This window comes from Triturus cristatus, chromosome 4_1, assembly GCF_964204655.1.
Source record: "Triturus cristatus chromosome 4_1, aTriCri1.1, whole genome shotgun sequence".
In the NCBI taxonomy this organism is placed as follows: domain Eukaryota; kingdom Metazoa; phylum Chordata; class Amphibia; order Caudata; family Salamandridae; genus Triturus; species Triturus cristatus.
The window spans coordinates 386633032-386653751 of record NC_140585.1 but is presented as its reverse complement, the minus strand read 5'-3'; the positions used below and the strand labels follow the sequence as shown (position 1 = coordinate 386653751).

The 20720-nt window shown below is 46.4% G+C and overlaps 1 protein-coding gene across 2 annotated transcripts in view; it reads left to right on the top strand.

The window, feature by feature from the left end:
• Window positions 1–20720, top strand: part of ARHGAP8 (Rho GTPase activating protein 8) — a 968737-nt gene that overhangs the window by 573279 nt on the left and 374738 nt on the right. The gene's annotated exons all lie outside the window — the stretch shown is intronic.

Below are 20720 nucleotides of genomic sequence, written 5' to 3'. Positions count from 1 at the left end.
AGGGCGCACTCGGGATCGCTCCTCATTACAGATAGGTGTAGCAGCCACATCCTCATTATTTTGGCCAACGCGTTTCGGGCAGAGACGCCCTTCTTCTTGGACCATAGCTGAAGATGACGACAAAAAAGCACTGTCAGTACAATCCCTCTTTTATTTCTATAATCAGCATGTTAATCATCACCCAATGTATTCTGGGACTGGTAGTGCAAAATGTCTAACCTATGTGGGCGTCGTCAAAGTCACTTATTAAACAATCAAAATGGGATAAAAGGTGCTGTCCACCTCACTGTACAATATATATTTGGCATCTCCCGCTCCACTCAAACTGTACAATCCAAACAGCAAGCAGACCCGCGTGGCTCCGGGGGTGGAACTCCAATGTAGCAGCGGCCACACAGGAAATGCCTTTTCCGTGTAGCTGACCGGAAGGGGTAACTTTTGAAAACATATATATATATATATATATATATACGTATGTGTATGTATATATATATATATATGTATGTTTGATGGCATGCGTGGCTGCATATGCTTAGCATAAGTCTGCCTTTTAGCGTTGTGGTCAGAAGTGTGCAAGATGTTTTTCTTCAAACATGTTTTTTGAGTCACAAGGTGGAGTGACTTCTTCTCTTGCTTTCAATGCGCATGGTCCTTGACTCCATTGTTGGATTGTTTTATTGTTTTTCCCTCCATCGGGTTAGGTTTGTGTGCTCCTCTACTCCAGTTGGACACTCTCATTAGGATACTTCCTAATACTGTCGGTATTTTTTCGATCCCGACTCGGTCACTATTTTCAAAAATATTATATTAATGTCAAATTCATCCAGGTTGCTCGATTCAATCACTCTCTTCGACGTTCCTTCTGAAAAATGGCCAAGGGGTGATGGAACGGATACCCTTTGGATATTGTCTTTCATTTCATGCAAAATTCCCACACGCAAATTTACATGAGGTGTGTAATTTGTGTTTGTTACAAGACCTTCAGGAAGAGACCTGCGAAGCTTGCAGGTCGTTCCGATCAGAAAGGACTTTATGAGAGCGGAAAGCTGGAAGACACCAAATGTTTTGATGCATCATTGAAGAGATGCTGGACATTTTCGGTTCGAAGGAGCCTGAAATCGAAATAGATGCAAAAAGAACAATTGATGGACAGAATGTTGAACAATGTCATACACCCATACATACAGAGATCTGGGCCTAACTCCATTGTTTTTTTGCTCCCCATGCCATTCCGGTTTGAACACAGCCATATGCAAATCAGTCTTGACCCTGCGCCCAATGGGAACAGTTCAGCCCGAAGAGGCAGACAAGGTCCTCCCTGGACTGGAAACTAGCATCCTAGGACCGGTTTCGGTGTTTCACCCCTCATCAGCCAGGATAGCATACCCATCCCACTCGAGGTGACAAATGCTAAAAGAAAAATTGATGGACAGAATGCAGAACAATGTCATACATTGACCCCAGTACAGAGATCCGGGCCTAAATCCATTGTTTTTTTGCTCCTCATGACAATCCAGTTTGAACCCTGCCATATGCGCCCAATGGGAACAGTCCAGCCCGAACTGCCAGGCCAGGTCCTCCCTGGACTGGAAACAAACATCATGATCGAAATGGAGGAACATCTGGGAAACTTCTCTCCAGACCACAGCTTGGAGTCGGGATGCAGAACATGATAACATCACATCAGGGCAACAGACCGTGAGTACTTTGCCCTATCCGCCTCCACCCAGGCAGCAAGCACCAACACCCCAACAATCTGCTGTTGGGCCACCACAGCTTATGGGCCATGGTCAGCACCGACCGGTTGCTTCCAGAATGTCTAGCCTCGGCTCAGCTCCGAAGTAACAGCCTAAAGCGCAAGTCTTTGATCCGAAACCCTGCGCTTCAGAATCTAAACATCCCAAGGCAGACACTAGCGCATTTTTGGCACAGAAATCTTCAGATCTGAAAAAATAAACCAATTTGGCACTGAAAAGGGTGAAAGCAAAACCCTCTGCATCGAAATAAACTGGAGATAAAACCGGGTCGGAGCCAAAAACACAAACAGTTTTGCTGCATTCTCCAAACACTGTACAACCAGTACTTGAGAAGTTACATCAGCAGCTGGATTCTCTGCAAAAATATTTAATAATTCACCCTGACGCAGAAAGAATCCTCACCAGATCCCCTTATGAACACATACAGCCAGCAAAAAGCCAACTTGCTATTGAAGAGGCAATTGATCTTCCTATTGTTACAAATAAGAAGAGGAAAGAGGGCAAGGCTACTATCCCACTTCGCATTAGCCCCCCTCTAATTCCTGCTGTACATTCTCCATCACCACAACAGTCATTAATGCATGACCCTGTAGATTCATCAGAGGGCTCACTACATTCCTTTACAGGGGATAGGGAGATGATGACCACTACTTATTACCATCACTTATTACCACCACAAGATGACTGGGAGAGCATATGACACGGATCAACTGGATAAACTGATCTTGATCTGTATCGATCAAAACCCTCACCTCCTGATGACACCACTACTTACCATGACCTTATAAGTAGGGCAGCTAATTCTCATAAAGGGCCACTTCACACTGAGACAATAGAAAATGACTTTCTCTCTGAAACTACCTCTTCTACTCAGCATTCCATACAATATCTTCCCATGCTCAAAGGAATGCTCAGACACACCACAGACATTTTTAACGACCAGGTCAGTTCTAGAATTATTACTCCTAGGGTTGAAAAGAAATATAAGCCCTTCTCCAGCAGACCCTCCATACCTTACAAGTCAGCAGACTCTCTAGTGGTGGCCACTGCTCATAAACAGGCACACTCTCAAACAACTGGCAAAGCTCACCCACCAGACAAAGAGAGTAAACATATAGATACTGCTGGTAAAAGGGTGGCAGTTCAATCAGCCATCCATTGGAGAATTGTCAACTCCATTGTTCGGGTGTCACACCATGGTAGGGCACACTGGCAGGAAATGGAGGAGATAATATACTACCTTGCAAAACGTAAAAAAAAGAGCGGACCAAATTGCATCAAAATGGAAGCATCTTCAATGCAAATATAGGATTTTGCCTGGATGTAGCTGACACAGCTGCTAAGGGTAAAAATTCCACGCTTATACTAAGACGCCGTGCCTGGCTAAGGGTATCTGGCTTTAAGCCAGAAGTTCAGCAGAACTTATTAGCCCTTGCCTTCAATGGGGAACATCTTTTGTGCCACAGGTGGATGCTCTCCTAGAAAAGATAAAAAAGATAATGAAACAGCAAAAGCAATGGGAGCCTTCCGACACACAATCACTACAGGGCTCTTTTCGCCACTCCACCCATCGTGGAGAATCTAAAACAACCTCCACTGAGGCATCCAGTTATAATAAAACATAAAATCAAGTACTCTCTCCTAGAGGATACCATAGGGGATCCCATAGAGGAAACAATCTTAAAGGGAGAGGCAGAGGAGATTTTACCAAACCCCCCACCTCCACCAAGCCTTGACTTGCCAACAATCCCCCCCCCCCGATCACACAACACCTGTTAGGGGAAGACTACAGCAGTTTCTTCCTGCGTCGATAAATATCACATCCGATCAATGAGTGTTGGATATTATCCAACATGGTTATTGTCTGCAGCTCGCTTCAACTCCTCCCCATATTCCACCTTGCACTCACAAAATGTCAACAGACCATCAAAAACTGCTAAAAGAGGAAGTTCCAGCTTTACTTAACAAAGGAGCGATATAACTAGTCCCATTACAACAACAGGGCACAGGGGTCTATTCCCTTTAGGTCCTTATACTAAAACAAGATAGAGCTCTAAGACCCATTTTAGACCTTAGACCTCTAAACAGGTCCATTCTGCTGAACTTTTTCATATGGTCACTCTTCAGGACGTCAAACCACTTATGCAATACAGCGACTTCATGACTGCATTAGATCATATTTTCACATTCCAGTTCACCCAGCACACAGGCAAAACCTCAGGTTTGCTTTCACAGACAACACTTTCAGTTCAAAGTGCCTCCGTTCGGGATCACCACAGCTCCCACCTTGTTTACTAAATGTTTGGCAGTAGTAGCAGTCCACTTGCGCAGAAAAGACATCCCTATTTTTCCTTTTCCGGACTGGCTTATCAAAAGCAACACATATCACAAATGTTTGCAACACACAGAAACCTACTACACCAGTTAGACTTTACAGTAAATGCAGTAAAATCACACCTGCACCCTCTCCAACTTCAGCCTTATTTAGGAGCCATCCTAAATTGTCACACAGGAGTGGCGTACCCAAATGAAGAAACTTTCAAAACACGTATTCCCATGTTTCAGCCTCACTAACTGATATCAGTGAGAACAGTTATGTGTCTCCTACGGGAACATGGCATCATACATAGCTATAGTACCTCATGCCAGACTCAATATGCACCCTCTGCAACAATGCTTAATGCAACAATGATCTCAAGCGGAGGGTCAGTTAGAGGATCTAGTGTTGATCAGGTGTCAAGCTTCCCACGTTTTGCAATGGTGGAACTCCAAGAATCTCTTCGAGGGACCGGCCTTTCATAGACCCAGTTCCGCAAACAACCATAACAACAGATGCATCATTGACTGGATGGGGAGCGCACTCACAGGAGCTGACTGTACATGGGCACTGGAGACACAGTCAGTCTTTCCTACATGTCGACCACCTAGAGCTGCTAGCTGTTCATCTAGCGATTGAAGCATTTCTTCCTCACCTCATAGGCGAAGCAGTCTTAATCAAAACAGACATGACGATCATGTATTATCTGCAAAAACAGTGGGAACAAGATTTCCACAACTGTCTCTCCTAGCACACAACATCTGGAAGTATGCTGTCCAACACAACATTCAGTTATTCGCAGAGTACGTACTAGGAGTGGGCAACAATGTGGCAGAACTCCTCAGCAGGACACACCAACAAGTCCATGAGTGGGAGCTCAACATACAAATCCGACACCCATTCTTCCAACTATAGGGACAACCAGACATAGACCTATTTGCAACACCACAAAACGCAAAATGTCTAACCTGCGCCACCAGGTTTCATCACCCACAATCCAAGGGCAATGCACTATGGATCAATTGTAAGGGATATTTGCTTACGCCATTCCACCTCTCCCCTTGCTTCCATTTGTATTTCTACCAAGACAGACATCCCTGACACGCATCCTAGTTGCTCCTACATGGGCCGAGCAACCATGGTTCACAGCCCTACTAGAGGTATCAGTAGACCCACATCAATTGCTACTTAACAGACAAGACATCATCACTCAGAACCAAGGATCAGTAAGACACCCAAAAACCAGAGCTCTCAATCTTGCACTTTGGCTCCTGATGTCTCAGAATTTGGATATCTAAATTTACCACAAGATTGTATGAATATCCCAAAAGAAGCAAAAAGACCCACAACACGAGCATGCTTTGTAGCAAAGTAGAAGCCCTTTTTTCATTATTTTCACTCAAAGGCTGTTGATCTACTAAATGCATCTCCTCAAAACATTCCCTGTTACCTGCTTCACTTACAAACTGCAGGGTTAGCTTTCACTTCTATAAAAATACATCTTACAGCCCTAGCTTCATACCTTCCATATAGAAAACGAACTTCTATATTCAGAATCCCCATAATTAGGACTTTTATACAAGGTCTCAAGAGAGTCATTCCACCTAGAGCTCTACCCACACCACTGTGGAATCCTAATATTGTGCTAACAAGGTTAATGAGTCCACCATTTGAACCAATGCGCACATGTCATCTGCTATTTCTTTAATGGAAACTTGCTCTTCTCATTGCAATTACTTCACTCAAAAGAGTGGGATAGATTTAACCATTAACTCTGGAGGAACCATTTTTCCAAATACACAAAGGCAAAGTGGTTTTAAGAACTAATCCTAAATTCCTACCAAAAGAAGTCTCACAATTTCACGTGACTCAGTCCATTGAATTGCCTGTATTTTTTCCTCAATCAGACATCGTGGCAGAAAGAGCATCACACACATTCGATGTAAAAAGAGCACTAATGTACTATATTGATAGGACACAGTCCTTTCAGAAAACTAAACAACTATTTGTGGCATTCTCCAAACCACATAAAGGCAAAGCAATTTCAAAATCAGTTATTACACATAGATAGTAAAATGGATCCAAACCAGCTATGCTAAAGCTAAAAGACCCATCCCTATACCAACAAAAGCTCATTTTTCACGCAAAAAAAGGAGCATCTATGGCATTTTTATGGAATATACCAATAGCTGCCATATGCAAAGCAGCTACATGAACTACACTTACACAGTTACAAAACATTGCTGTGTAAATGTTTAGACGATGAATATAAACCTTTAAACCACCCAAAAACACATTCACTAAAAATTCTATAAACATTAAAATATATAAACAAATAATATAAATATAAAAAACATAAATACTATAAAATCTATTTAGCCACTGTCAGGAAAACGATTACAGACTAAGAATATAAAGTATACTATTTCCACTTCAGTTTATGCAAAAGTAGGGAAAGCGTTGAACTTCGAAGGGGTTCAAATTACTATTCCTTCTCTCGTCAGCCCAAAAAAAGGGAAAGTGTTGGACTTTGAAGGGGTTAAATTCACTATTCCCTCTTCAGTCTGAGTAACAGTAGGGAAAGCTTTGGACTTCGGAGGGGATACATTTACTATTTCCTAAAATCTAACCAACAGTAGGTAGGTATAGCATTGAACTTTGAAGAGGTTATATTTACTGTTCCTACTCTGGTCAGCGCAAAATAAGGGAAATTCTACGTTCTTCAGAAATATTGAATTAGAGTACATAAAAATAAATATATTTATTTTAAAATTTCTTTTTACCATAACACTAAACAAAGAAATAAAATTACATATAATAACATCAACTTCACGAACTATAAAAAACATAGCTCAATTATAAAGCATCACCTATCTATTTAATTTAAAATAATAAATACAAAATAATGACTTTTAAATAACAAATGTCTTTTCAGAAACAAATTCTCACAAACACCAGAAAATAAAATAAATTAAATTGAATGAATTACATAAATATATAAATTAATATAAATATAAAAAAGATATATTTGTATTTTCTTACCAAGCTACACAAATAACAGATTATCTAAAAATACATGTTTAATAAACCACTACTAAAATATAACTTCCTATAACTAATAATGATACTAAATTAAATTTTTTAATGAAATGTTTGCATTTAATTATAATGCAACACTACAACAATTGCATAGTTAATAATCAATTAGAAAATTAATTACCAATTAAAATAAATCAACAATAAATTAAAAGTATTTATAAATTACATAACTTCCCACACTACCGCCCTACAAACCCTACAACCCTCTTACACTATAAATCACTAATAACATTTAAAAAAAATCACTTAAAATTGCACAATGGACAAGGTTTAAATTGTGAAATTGTTCAAGTTGATAGAGATCCTTATGGTAGATGGATCTTGATGCAGGTAAAGATGGAGGGTAATTTGGTGAATTTGGTCAATTACTATGCACTCGTTGTGGATAACTCTGTGGCGCTCAAAAGTATTAATGATAAAGCAAGAACGGCGTTAGGCCCAATCATTTTAGGAGGAGATTTCAGTTTTATTCAGGATCTGCAATTAGATACATCTAACAAGACAAAAAGGCAGATGAAACCTGGGACTAAGAAGTTGATAGATCTTATTAAACAGGATCATCAATTGGTGGATCCTTGGAGAAGGGCTCATAGTGTAGCAAAACAGTTTACTTACTACTCCAGCCAATTTAGGTCAGCTTCCCGTATTGATTTCTTTCTAGTATCACGCTCTCTGAGCTGCTCAAATACGGAGATCATGGCTAATTCTTTCTCAGACCATTCTTTAATAAAAATAGAAATTGATTTTGTATTGGGGGCTAGAGAGAAATCCAGGTGGCAGATGGATTGACTTCTCTTAACCAACCAACAGTGGGTAAGGGATATGAAGGAATGGATTGGGGATTTTTTTTTAATTAACAGAGGAACAGCGAGTCTTTTTTCAGTTTGGGGGGCATTTAAAGCAGCAATTAGAGGACAAATGATAGCTTTTATGGCTGCACAAGTTAGAGAGCATAAAGCTCGAATTGAAGAACTCCAGAAAGCAGTGGAGATGGCTTTGACAAATAAAAGGAGAGGCTGCTCTATCAGGGGTCAGGTAACTGGAGAGGAACTTAACAGGGCCAAACGGGAATTGAGGGAATTTTTTATCATGAAAGAGATATGCAGTACAAAAGCATATGAGCAAAAAACTTATGAAGAAAGCCAGATGGTAGGGAAATTACTGGCATGGTCAACTAGGGTTAAACAAGAAGCGGCAGTAATTAATGAAATGCTAATTCCTGGAACCCAGAATCTAGTTTCGGGACAAGATAATATTTCTAAAATCTTTATAGATCATTATAAAGATCTTTACTCAACTGACTACCAGGTAGCTAATCATGCTATACAGTCTTATTTTGAAGATCTAGCTCTCCCTCAACTTTCAACAGGTCAAAAAGAGGCCTTAGTGGCCGACTTTTCAGTAGAAGAAATTTCCAGGGCTCTAACTTCGATGCCTGGAGGTAAGGCTTGTGGGAATGATGGTTTGCCGACCGAATTTTTATAACGTTTTCTCGGCAGAATTACTTCCTTTTATGCTTGAGCTTTTTCATTTTGTTAGTGCAGGAGGGGAAATTCCAACAGCCTTTAAGGAATCATCAATAGTTAGCTTCGTTAAAAAGGGAAAAAATTCTAGGGAAGTTGGCTCTTATAGGCCAATTAGTCTCCTAAATGTAGATTATGAAATTTTGATGAAAATGTGGGCAAATCGATTCGCATCTATGGCTCAGTATGCAATTCACAAGGACCAAGCAGGCTTTATAGCAGGCAGATCAATGTCATCAAATACAAGTTTTCTTATTCAAGCAATTGACTATTTTAATACTCATCGAAGTCCTGCAATAATAATGATGGTTGACGCCGAAAAGGAATTTGACCTTGTGAATTGGGGAGCACTATTTTATGGTCTTGAAAAATTTGGTTTTCCAGATCGAATAATTACCATGCTTCGGAATATTTATCAAGGAGCCCAGGCCCAGATCAGGATAAATTCAAAATCTATAGGTCTAATAGATATAAAACGTGGGACCCGACGGGTGTCCCCTATCGCCCATTTTGTTTACTTTCTTCATAGAGCCTTTAGCATTAAAGATTAGGGAGAACTTAGATATAAAAACTCCTATAGGGGGGGATGTCTAAAATTAAATTATTTGCTGATGATGTGATACTCTGCCTTAAACCGGAATAGCATAATGTTGATAACATTTTGAAGTAGTTCGCTCAGTTTAAAGCAATTGGAGGATACAAAATTAACCACAAAAAAACTAAAGTATTGGCACTTAATGTTTGTTGTAATTTTCTTCCGGATATTTTGAACCAACAAGCATGCTCCCCTGAACCGATCCGCTATTTAGAAATCTATGTATCAAACCGATATGCGGATCTTTATAAGCTAAACTATGAAGCTACATTGAGTAAGATCAAAGATTTATTGGGTAAATGGGGCTTCCTCCCTCTTTCTTTGATAGGGCGGGTTGCCCTGATCAAGATGTCAGTACTACCCTTATTAATTTTTCTTTTTTCCAATATCCCGATTAAAGTTAGCGCGGCATATTTTGGAGAATTGGATAAACTTTTTCACCAGTTTATTTGGAATAAAAAAGCTTCAAGAGTAAAACTATCAATTTTGCAGTTAGATCCAAGTTGGGGGGGGGTTGGCACTTCCCCATATTCGAACTTATTATGAGGCAGCATTTATGGATATTTTAGTTGGTCTGCTTGATAATAGGGGGTCTTTGGATGTTTTTTTTATGAGGAAAATGGTTGATGCAGCAGGGACTCCGCTTCCGGTGTTTTTAAAAACAGCAAAATTGCCTAAAAAAGTAAGATATAAGACGCTACAAGAATTCTCTTCTAGACTTCGTTTTTTTTTTTTTTGCAAAAAGCAAAATCTAAGGGATTTGAATATTTGGGGTTGTCAGAGGCTAGAAGCTTGGGCCTTTTTATTCATAGTAGTCATATTAAACTTTGGGAGTTAAAAGGTTTTAAAGAGTTAGGTCATTTTCTGTTAGGAGGCAGATGTATGACCTGGGAGGAGGTGCAGCCCAGATGTGGCACTCAGAATAGGCTCCTTTTTTTTTTAGTTTCCTTCAGGTCAGATCCTGGATAAATAAATATGCACCATTAGGTAACACAGGCACCCCTTCAGTTCTTGCGTCCGTGTTCAGAATTAAATTGAGAGGCATAGGGAATTGGTATAGAGTTTTTCAAAATCAAGGGGAGCCTTTGATTGTTACTAATTTATTAGAAAAAACAAAAAATGAATTGGCCTGCAATCTCTCAATTAGAGAATGGCAAGCAATTTCTCTAAATGGCAACAAGGTGCTTAGGGCTGCCAACTTTAAAAGGATGGCTTTTCTATCCCGATGGTCGGCTTATTATACACCACAGGCCCTCCATAAAATCTATCCGGATGTGGAAAATACCTGTTTTCGATGTCAGCAAGCCGGTGAGGGCGGTTGGCTACATATTGCCTGTACATGTCCTAGTTTGAGGCAGTTTTAGCTGGAATTTTGTGCAGGGCTCAGCGGAACCATTGTCCAACTAGAACCGGAGCCAGCATTATTTGGTTTATTAAAACAAAGACCAAATCAGGTGTTAACAAAAGGGGGTGAAATGTTTATATCAATTTCCTTCTTGGTGGCACGTTCATTGATCTTGCAGAATTGGAAAACAACCAAGACCCCAACTCTTATTGAATGGTATAAAAAAATGAAACGTGTGAGAACCTTTGAAGAAGCATATGCTAAAAGGGTGGGAGCGATTAAGAAATTTGAGTCAATCTGGAAACTTTTTGATCAAATAGAAAGACATCTTCAGGGACAATTTGGTGTTGAATAAATTATTTGGATTATGTTTATGATCAATAAGAAGGTCCAGTGGTAAGGATCATTTCTGATTTTCTTTTATGAATCATACTCCCCAGTCCTCAATGGTATTTTCATTTCCTTTTCTACGAGAATGGGAGTATATATCTGCACTTGCATTTGTGCTTTACTTGATCGTGTAAATTACACTGTCAAATGATATTTCTTTGACCTTAACTCTATTTTTTGCATTTTTTTAAATTTTTAAAAAATATTTTATTGGTTTTCAGTGACAGTCATGCATACATGAATGGACGACAGAGCCAGGATATGAAAACATAATAAGGAACAGCCACTATTTCTCAGTGCGTATTATCCCACTCCCTCACCTCCCAGCTGCCTATTCACTTCCATTTCGACAGTAGACGATATACAGGAGTTCCCTCGGTACGCATTCCAATGTGACCACTTTCTGTCCCACCTCCTGGGGCATCCCCGAGCCTTAAAAACTGCGGTCTCCGCTAGCATGCATCTATCCATCTCATTAGCCCACAGGGTGACGCGTGGTGGGTTTATTGAAAACTATATGAAAAGCAATATTCTTAAAAATATTACTTCCCAAAAAAATCGAAATTCTTCACAGCAATATTCTAAACCACGAAATGTATGCCTTATGATAATGTAAAAAAAATATTTTTGAGTTATGATATTTCGATCTTGATAATTTGTCAGTATTGTCATTGTTGAGATCACTGATAAATTCTCTGTTTAGGGGTGCATATTCTGTGAAAGGTCTGCTCTTATGTTTTCTTATTCTGCTGCTATGAAAATAGACATTTCTCTGTTTTTTTGGCATTGCTTGTATACATCAGAGGACGGTCCAAGCCTTCTCTCAATCTTTTAAGTTACTCCGGATTAGCGCCCCTTCTATTGTCACTAACACTGTGGCTGGATCCAGCAAGTCGCATCCGTTTATCGTATTCAGTCAGGTGCACTAGCAAAAATTTTTTTTTTTTATAGCAATCGTTTTTTATTGATTTTCAGAACAACAGTTGCAGTGCACATGCATAGGCATACCATAACAAACAACTTTCGGGCTTCCCCCGGCCCTAGGGCTCTACAAAATTCCCCATAGGTGGTACAGATGCTCCGTGTGCGACCCAGAGGAACCCCTCCTCAGACTCCTCCGGGACCCCGCCCACCCCCCACCCCCCCCATTACCCCCCTCCCACCGCCCCCCCCCCCCCATAGGCTGCTGCATAGCGTCCGAAAAGACAAAGAAGAAGAGACCGCTTCAGTCTGTGGAGAGCCAAGTCCGGAAGAGACGCATCCTCCGCCACGCGGGCGGGATGACGGCTGACGGGAGGCCCCTGGACAAAAAGGTCAGTAACGAACCCCAAGACTCCTCAAAGGCCGTGGGATCATCCCTAAAGCACAGCGCCAAGCGCTCCATCGAAAGCAAGCGCCACAGGCGGGCATGCCACAGGGACAGAGCGGGAGCAGCCTGTTTCTTCCATGCCGCTGCCACCGTGAGTTTAGCTGCCCCCACGCAGAGCCACCATATGGCTTTATCCCCCCTGGACACCCCCTCCCAGTCCTCTCCCCGAAGGCCCAGGATGACATGAGCAAGGTCCCCGGGCGGTTCAAAGCCCAAAATCTCTTTAATCTGTGCTAAAATTTCCGCCCAGAAAGGTTGGATACTAGGGCAGTCCCACCAGATATGTTTGAAATCCCCGAGGAGACCGCATCCCCGCCAGCAGAGTGCAGAGGTCCCCGGGAAGATCCTGGCCAATTTAGTGGGGTATAGGTACCAGTCGAAGATGGTCTTGTAGTGAGCTTCCCTCAAGCCTACCGACAGGTTATGCCTAGGAATGTCCCGCCACAGGCCCCTCCACTCCTCCTCAGTAACCTCCCTCCCCAGGAGACGCTCCCAGAAGTCCATATGCCTGGCCCTGGGTGTGTGTAGTGTAGTCAGCAATATCTCATAGAGAGACGAAATCGCCCCCTTCATTGAGCCCGCCCGTGATAATACCAGTTTCTCCACCTCCGTAAGGCTCCGGCAGCCCGCCTCCCTGTACGGCGGCGCCGTGGCCCAGTGCTTGAGCTGCAGATAGTGGAACTGCTCACTGTTGGGAACCCCAAATTCACTCTTACAGACCTGGAACGAGCGGAACTCCCCCTTATCGAATAGATCCGCCAGCTTTAGACACCCTCCCTCTCGCCACCCATCAAAGGGACCCTCCTCTCTGGCTGGGGCGAAGGCCGGGTTAAAGTGTATCGGGGTGTAAGGTGAAGGGAATGTCGTCCATCCCTCCCTCCGCGTGACTCTATCCCAAACCTCCAATGTAGTGCGCGTTGGCGTGCTAAGATATGTATTCGGCGGTCTATCTCCCCTTGGTTTCCACAGCAGGTCCCAAATGGACCTGCCGGCTATCGCACGGTCCATATGAAGCCAATGCTTCTCCGATTCCCGCACCGTCCATTCCAGCACGACCCGCAATTGGGCCGCCTGATAGTATAGCTCAAAGTCCGGCAGCCCCATTCCTCCATCCGCCCTGCGCTTCCGAAGCACCGTGAAAGGGAGCCTGGCCCTCCCGCCCTGCCATACAAACTGAGTGATCAATGTCTTCAGCTGCGGAAGGAGTGCCTTCTCCAGCGGGATCGGCAAGGCTTGAAACAAGTAAAGGAACCGGGGCAGTACCATCATCTTTACCGCGTTGATGCGCCCTAGCCAAGATATGTATAAGGGCGTCCACCGCCGCAACTCCTGCCGCAAGTGTGGCAATACTGAGGCGTAGTTGGCCCCATATAGTCCCGAAACCGTCGGTGTCAGCTGCACCCCTAGATATTGTAGTGAGTGTTGGGCCCAGGAGAGCGCCGTCTGGGACTTGAGCGAGGCCACCTCCGCTCTCGAGAGTGTGAGATTGAGTATGTAGGATTTGGTCATGTTGACCTTGAACCCTGCCACTCTCTCAAAGTCTCTCAATTCCTCCTGCACCGCGGGCAGAGAGACATGCGGCTCCCCCAGAGTCAGCAGAATATCATCCGCGAAGAGGGAGATTTTGTGGTCCTCCCCTCCAAATCGGATCCCTTGAATGGAAGCATTCTCCCTCACCCGGATGGCTAGTGGCTCTATGCTGAGGGCGAAAAGCAGTGGGGACAGCGGGCACCCCTGTCTGGTACCTCTAGCTAGCTGGAAGGGCGCGGAGGTTGTCCCATTGACCACCACTCTCGCGGAGGGAAGGCTGTAGTTGGCTCGCACCATCTCCATGAAAGCGTCCCCGAATCCAAATTTTCGCAGGGTTAAGAAGAGGAATGGCCAGTCTACGCGATCGAACGCTTTTTCAGCGTCCAAACCCACTAGCACCGCTGGAATCTTGAATCTGGATGATTTCTCGATAAGGTGGATGGTACGCCGTATATTATCGTGCGTCTGACGCCCCTTAATGAAGCCCGACTGATCCGGATGGATCAATCGGGGCAGCAGGTCGTCCAAGCGGCTAGCTAGGATCATGGAGTACAGCTTAGCGTCTAAATTCAGAAGTGCTATGGGGCGGTATGAAGCACACACCAGCGGGTCCTTGCCCTGTTTAGGTAGGACCGTAATCACCGCCTCTGCCATTGAGTTGGACACTCTCGCCTCCTTCGCCACCGCCCGAAACAGAGCCGTCAGATGTGGGGCGAGCTCGTCTACAAAGTGTTTATAAAAGTGGGCGGTATAGCCGTCGGGCCCAGGTGCCTTGTGGAGCTTGAGACGCTTTATGGCGCTGCGCACCTCCTCCATGGAGATAGGTTCATCCAGCCTGTCCCGATCCAGCGCCGACAGCTGGGGGCATTCCACCCCATCGAGATAAGCCGTTTGCGCGTCTTGCGCCAGCGGATTCCCCCCATACAGCTCACTATAGAAATCCCTAAAGGCTCTGGTCTTCGCCTCCTCCTCGTGCGTGACTCGGTCTGGCCCCACCCGGATGCCTCCCACATAGGATTTTGCCCGCTGAATGCGGAGCTTTCGTGCCAACTGAGAACCCACCTTGTCCCCCTGTTCATACCCCGCGCGGCGCAGCCTCAGTAAGGTATATTCTGCCCTGGCGCTATAAATCGCCCGCAATTTGCCCCTCACTGCCGTGAGTTGCCGCTGCAGATCGCGAGTGGGTTTATCTTTGTGCCTAACCTCCAACCCCCTGAGTTCCTCCTCCAGTGTTTCCCGTTCCATCGCTTGTTGACGCCGCAACGACGCCTGCAATTGGATACATTTGCCCCTCATCACCGCCTTGAAAGCGTCCCATGTATTTTGATGTGAGGTGTCGGTAGGTGGGTTGTTCTGAAAGTATTCCCCTATGGCCTCGGTCAGTTCCACTCTCCGCACTTGGTCGCGCAGGAGGGCCCCCGGGAAGTACCATCTGCCACGACTCCGCTCCCCCCACTGGAGCTCCAACAAGACCATCCCGTGATCTGAGACCGAAATGGGGAGAATCTGCGCCCCCGTCGCCTTCCCCACTAATGCCTGACTAATGAAGATGTAGTCTATTCTAGTGTAGGTTCGGTGAACATGGGAGTAGAAAGTGTAGTCTTTTGCCGTCTCATGAAGAGCCCGCCAACCATCCCGCAGCCCAAGGGAATCGAAACGGTCCTTGACTCGTTTGGAGAATACTGAGGATCTCGCCCCCGCCACGTGAGAACCGTCTAGGGCACCGTCCCACAGGCAATTAAAGTCCCCTAACAGAACGATGGGGCCCTCCGCAAACCCGCCCAGGGACCCCAACATGCGAGCTGTGAACACCGCCTGTCCCGTGTTCGGGGCATATACGACCGCGATGGTACACAGTTGGCCCTGAAGCCGCCCCTTGAGCATGAGCCATCTCCCCTCCTTATCTCTCTGTGAGTCCACTACCTGGAAGGGCATCGAGCTGTGGAACAATATCGCCACACCATTATGTTTGGTGGCGGCCGCCGAGTGAAAGATCTGTGGGAAAGCCCTATGCTTGAGTCTACCCACGTCCTCCCTTGTAAGGTGCGTTTCCTGCAGCGCAACTACCTTGACCTGCCTATCCACGATGTACTTCAAGACCTGCTGCCTCTTCTGGGGCGAGTTCAGGCCTTTCACGTTCCATGTGGCCCACGTCACCATCTTAGGTAAGTGTAGACCCCCCTCTCCACCCCGTGTTGTAAGCTTCCCCGATGCAAGACCTCAGCGCCCGACCTCCACCCCCCCCAGGGCCCCTTCCCAACTTCTCACTGTCTCTCCCCGTTCTCCCCCCACGATTTCGTTGCAGCCTCCCCTCGGTACCCTCTCCCCCCCACCCAGCCCCCTCGCACCCCCCCCCGCCCTCCCGTCTCCCCCCCCCCACAAGCACCTAACCATGGAACCCCACATACCCGGGGTCGTTCCAGGGAAAGTAACCAAGACCCCGCCCCAGCGAACTCCTAACCTCATCAACTTGCTCCGCAACCGGCAGAGCGTCCCCAACATGTGGGCCAAACAAAGGGCTCATAGAGAAAAACAAAAACCTCAGTGTCTATGTAGCCGCGATGTCTCTGTGGAGATTGCTGCCTCTATCTCCGCTGGGCCATCACCGACTCGTCACCAGCCACCTGGCTGCGCCGCCTGGGCTCTCGGGGCCCTCCCGGCCGGAGGACCCCCCGCGACGGCTCTTGAACCACATCCCGGAGAATCCCGGACTTCCAATTCGCGACCGTTACTCACGGTGAGGACCTCCTCGCTGGCGTTGCGCCTTGCGCCACTGCTCCCCCCGGGAGCCGGACGCCGCTGACCCGGATGGCCCCGGGCCATCGCCCTCCTCCGGTGCCGACGGGAGGTCCAGGATACGCAGCCCTTCTCCCAGGTCCGAGATGTGGTGTCTTTTATTCTTCCATTCGAAGCTGAGCCCAAAGGGATAGGTCCAACGGTAGCGCACATTGTCCTCTCTAAGTTTGCTGGTCACCGGGCGGAGCTGCTGCCTCCGAATAAGAGTGGCCTGCGACAAGTCCTGGTACAGAGAGCAGCTGTGGCCCTGGAACGAGACGTCCTTCTTCTTCCTGGCTGCTTCCAGGATGGCTTCCTTGACCGGGAAGGCGTGTAGCTTTGCCAAGACATCCCTCGGCCTCCGGCGGTCGCCCTGGCCCGGTGGTCCGACCCTGTGCACCCGATCCACTTTGATGTTGAGGTCTGGCCGGTTTACCACCTCCCCAAAGAGGCCTATGACGAACGCCTCCAGGTCCGGACCTTCTGCGCCTTCTTCCAAGTCTCTCACCCGTATGTTCTCCCTCCGGGACCGGTCCTCCAAGTCCTCCAGCTTCAGGGCAGCTTGCGCCAGCTGAGCGCGAAGCTCCGCACACTCCGACCGGGAAGCCTGAGCTGTATTTTCCAGAGCTTGCACCTTTTCCTCTACCTCCAGGGTTCGCGACCCCACAGCGTCCACATCCCTGCGCAGATCGCCAAGCTTCTCCGTGAGGTCCCCCCGCAGTTGGTCCAGGCCGGCGTGGAGGTCCCGTTTGAGTTCCCCACATAGCTCCCTCTTGAAGTCCCGGAGCGTAGCCACCAGGTCATCTTTCGTCAAGGCCATGTCTTCCCCTCCGCCTGGCCCACCTTCGTCCGCAGCGTTGGAGCGCGCCTGGAAGTACTTCGCTACGTGGTTTTCCTGAGGTTTTGGTGCCTTCTTCGTCGGGGGCGCTCGGGACGACTTCCCCATCAGACCGCCCCCTCCGTGCCTCACGGCGTCGCCTCCACCGGTTCTCTGGCCTCGTCGCGCCTGGCCGCCGCGTCCCAGTCCCGGAATCTCGGAGACCAGTTCCGGCACCCAGGCAGGCCCACGTGCTGTGCCCGGAAACCCTTGTCGGTGCCGCGGATACTCCTCCGATCTCAGCGCCGGCGGGTGTCCCAATTGGCCGCCATCTTGGAATCAGGCAGCTTCTCCCATCGGGGCGCGCGGTGATGGCTCCCCGCGCCCCAGCTCCCCTCCGCCTGGCGTGATCTCCCCCAAAGCGGACTGCTCGTCTCCCACTGGCCCACCGTCCGTCTTCACGGGCTCCGGGACGGCCGCAGTCCTCGCCTCCTCACGGACGTCTCACCAGGAAGAGTCCCCCTGCGCTGGTCCGCTCACCGACGTCCGCAGTGTCCGGCGCCGCCTCTCCCTCTCACCGCGGTGTTCTTCTCCTGCTGTGCGGCCACCGCGCCCCGCCTCCGGTCACTCGCTGGGGCCCGGGGAGCCGTCGCTCGGCAAGCGATCGCGGCCGTCCGCCGCCATTTTTCTGGGACCTCGCTCCCGGAACATTGCTCGCCACCTGGCCGCATCGGAGCTAATTCATCGCCGCCACCGGGCCATTCTGAGCCCCAGGCCCCCCGCGAGTGGTCACCACAAGAAACACCAGTCTAGAGCCCCATGTTGGCTGCGCACAGGAGTTCGTGGGGCTGGAGCTGACTCGGTGCACTACCAGTCAGCCATCTTACTTGGCCACGCCCCCCAAAAATTATTTTTGAGGAGGTTATTGTCAAACGTGAGTGACATTGTGTGGTCAATATATGTTTAAGGACCATGATTCCTGAACGTTTGTAGGTTTAGGCGTGCCATACTAAGTAGGCTATGATGGATCTGGTTGCATAAGTATTATATAACTGCCTCATCCGTAGCCTGTGTGCCCTTTGAAACGCTGGGGGAGAAGGGGGTGTCTGAAGGTGGCCAGGCAGCCTTCTTCAATGGATGTTCTGCATAGCGGCTGCAATTAAGAAGATCTCAGGGAGAAGGGAGGATGGGAGAGTGGGCCGGGCTAGCTGCTCGAGAGAAGCGTGGTGTCAGGAAATGCAGTAAGGAGCAAGGTGAGAGTAGGGGGCCTAAAAGAAGAGAAGAGAGGGCAGAAGGGGACTTAAAGGGAGAGCGGTACAAGGAATAGTACTTTCGACCAATATAGTGGAGATAGCTAACGTAAGCACCATTGAAGTCTGATGGAGAGGACGCTTTGCCTGCCCAGTTCTGCAAGACGTTTTGGTCTGAGCCAACTCCACAGATCCCTCTGCCCTGGAGAGGTACTTCTCTGATAATTATTCTATGGTGAGGAATTTGCAGTTAGAAGTATCCATCAGAAGAACAAGCTTCCTACCTTTGGTGAAGCTTTTTCTGGTTGATGCTGTAACCGCAGATTCATTATTGCCCGCCCACCTCCCCATTTGTGGAGTGACCTCTTTATAACATATAAAAGTCCAAGTTACTACTCTGCACACTGTTACCAAAAGTTGTTTACCCTCCGGTCTTAAGGATGCAGTTAGGGAAAAGACAAGAAACAAACATCAGCACGTTGTTGACTGATAGAAAGATTTTGACCGAAACAGCAAAATATATTAAAACTAGGATTGACACTGATTTAGAACAATTGGTAACCAACAGTTTATTGCAGTCAACAGAATGATTAGGATCATTTATTTATGTGATGGAAAATGAAAATATGGGATGGTCTTGTGAGAGCACCATAGTACCACAGTTCAGAGTGTTGCTCTCTCCTCTATAGTACATCTCAGATATGTGTGTGGTAGCCACTGTCCCTCTGAAGGGTCATGGTGGGAGCCATGCTGCTGTGAGGATCTCAGTCTAGAACCAACACATTTTAGGGTCTTGGTCAGAAGCGTTCAAACTCTGGGGTTCTTTGAGGGTCCCTCAAAAATCAAGGTCTGAGTCAGAGCAGACTTAAAATGAGTAACAGAACTTGTGCCATATGGTTATACTCACTGAACATATAGGTGGCCTGCCTTCTAATGTCTGGAAATAATCATCCCTGTGTCTGCTTTGTGGAATACAGGGGATTCTCTAAAATATTTCCCACACATCTGTGAGCTACAAAGGTGCAAGATTAAACATCAGATAGCTACTGGATGAAGGAGCTGTGTGCATATGTAAGTAACAATACCAATTACTAAGTCATATGATGGATACGGGCTATACATATGACTGGAACTCGTTTTAGTGACTGTTCAGTACCTGGCTTGTTTGAACAGCAGCATTAAACATGAAACCTTGCAATGTAGAAAACAATAATTAAACAAGCATTTGCAATGCAATATGTCTTGCATTTACATGAGTTTAAGCTGTTGGCATTGTAAATGACAATGCGTTTTATTTATGTTTCAAAAACTAAAACATAAATAAAGGGCATTGTCATTTACAATGCTAATAGCTCAAACTCGCGTACATGCGAGATGTGTTGCATTGCATATGCTTCAGTGACGCTTCCAACGCTGTTCATGAGTGGTGTCCTAATAAAGCTTGGCGCCACAGTTTTTTCCAAACTGAAACAGTCCCAATCCATTGTACTTTTCATGACCACTTGCAACTTCGCCCCCGCTCCACTGCCAAGACTGATGTCGTAATGCATCTAAAATCACACCATTTGTAACATGTGTCAGATTCGGATCGCAAACGCTAATCCGTCTGCTTTCTGCTTTTCTATTAAGCCACTGTAATTTTTGGAGGAACGTTTTTAACTTTCCCTGTGAATTAGAGGGTGCTATTTTTTAGCATAGAAAAATGTCAGGACCTGCAAAATGCATTTTTCTCCGATAGAAACCATTCCGAGATAGGATGGAATAAGGGCAGCTAACACTCAGTTACACACTGCATGTGAAAACGGGCGATAAGTAAAAACAAGTTGTCCGGTTCCAGCTGTGCGTGACTGCGCTGTGTTTAATGATCCACAAAGGAATGCAGCTGACACCCAGCGCAACGCTGCTCGCTCCCGACAGCTGGAGGCCGTGGGAGTGAAAATTTACAGAAAAGGT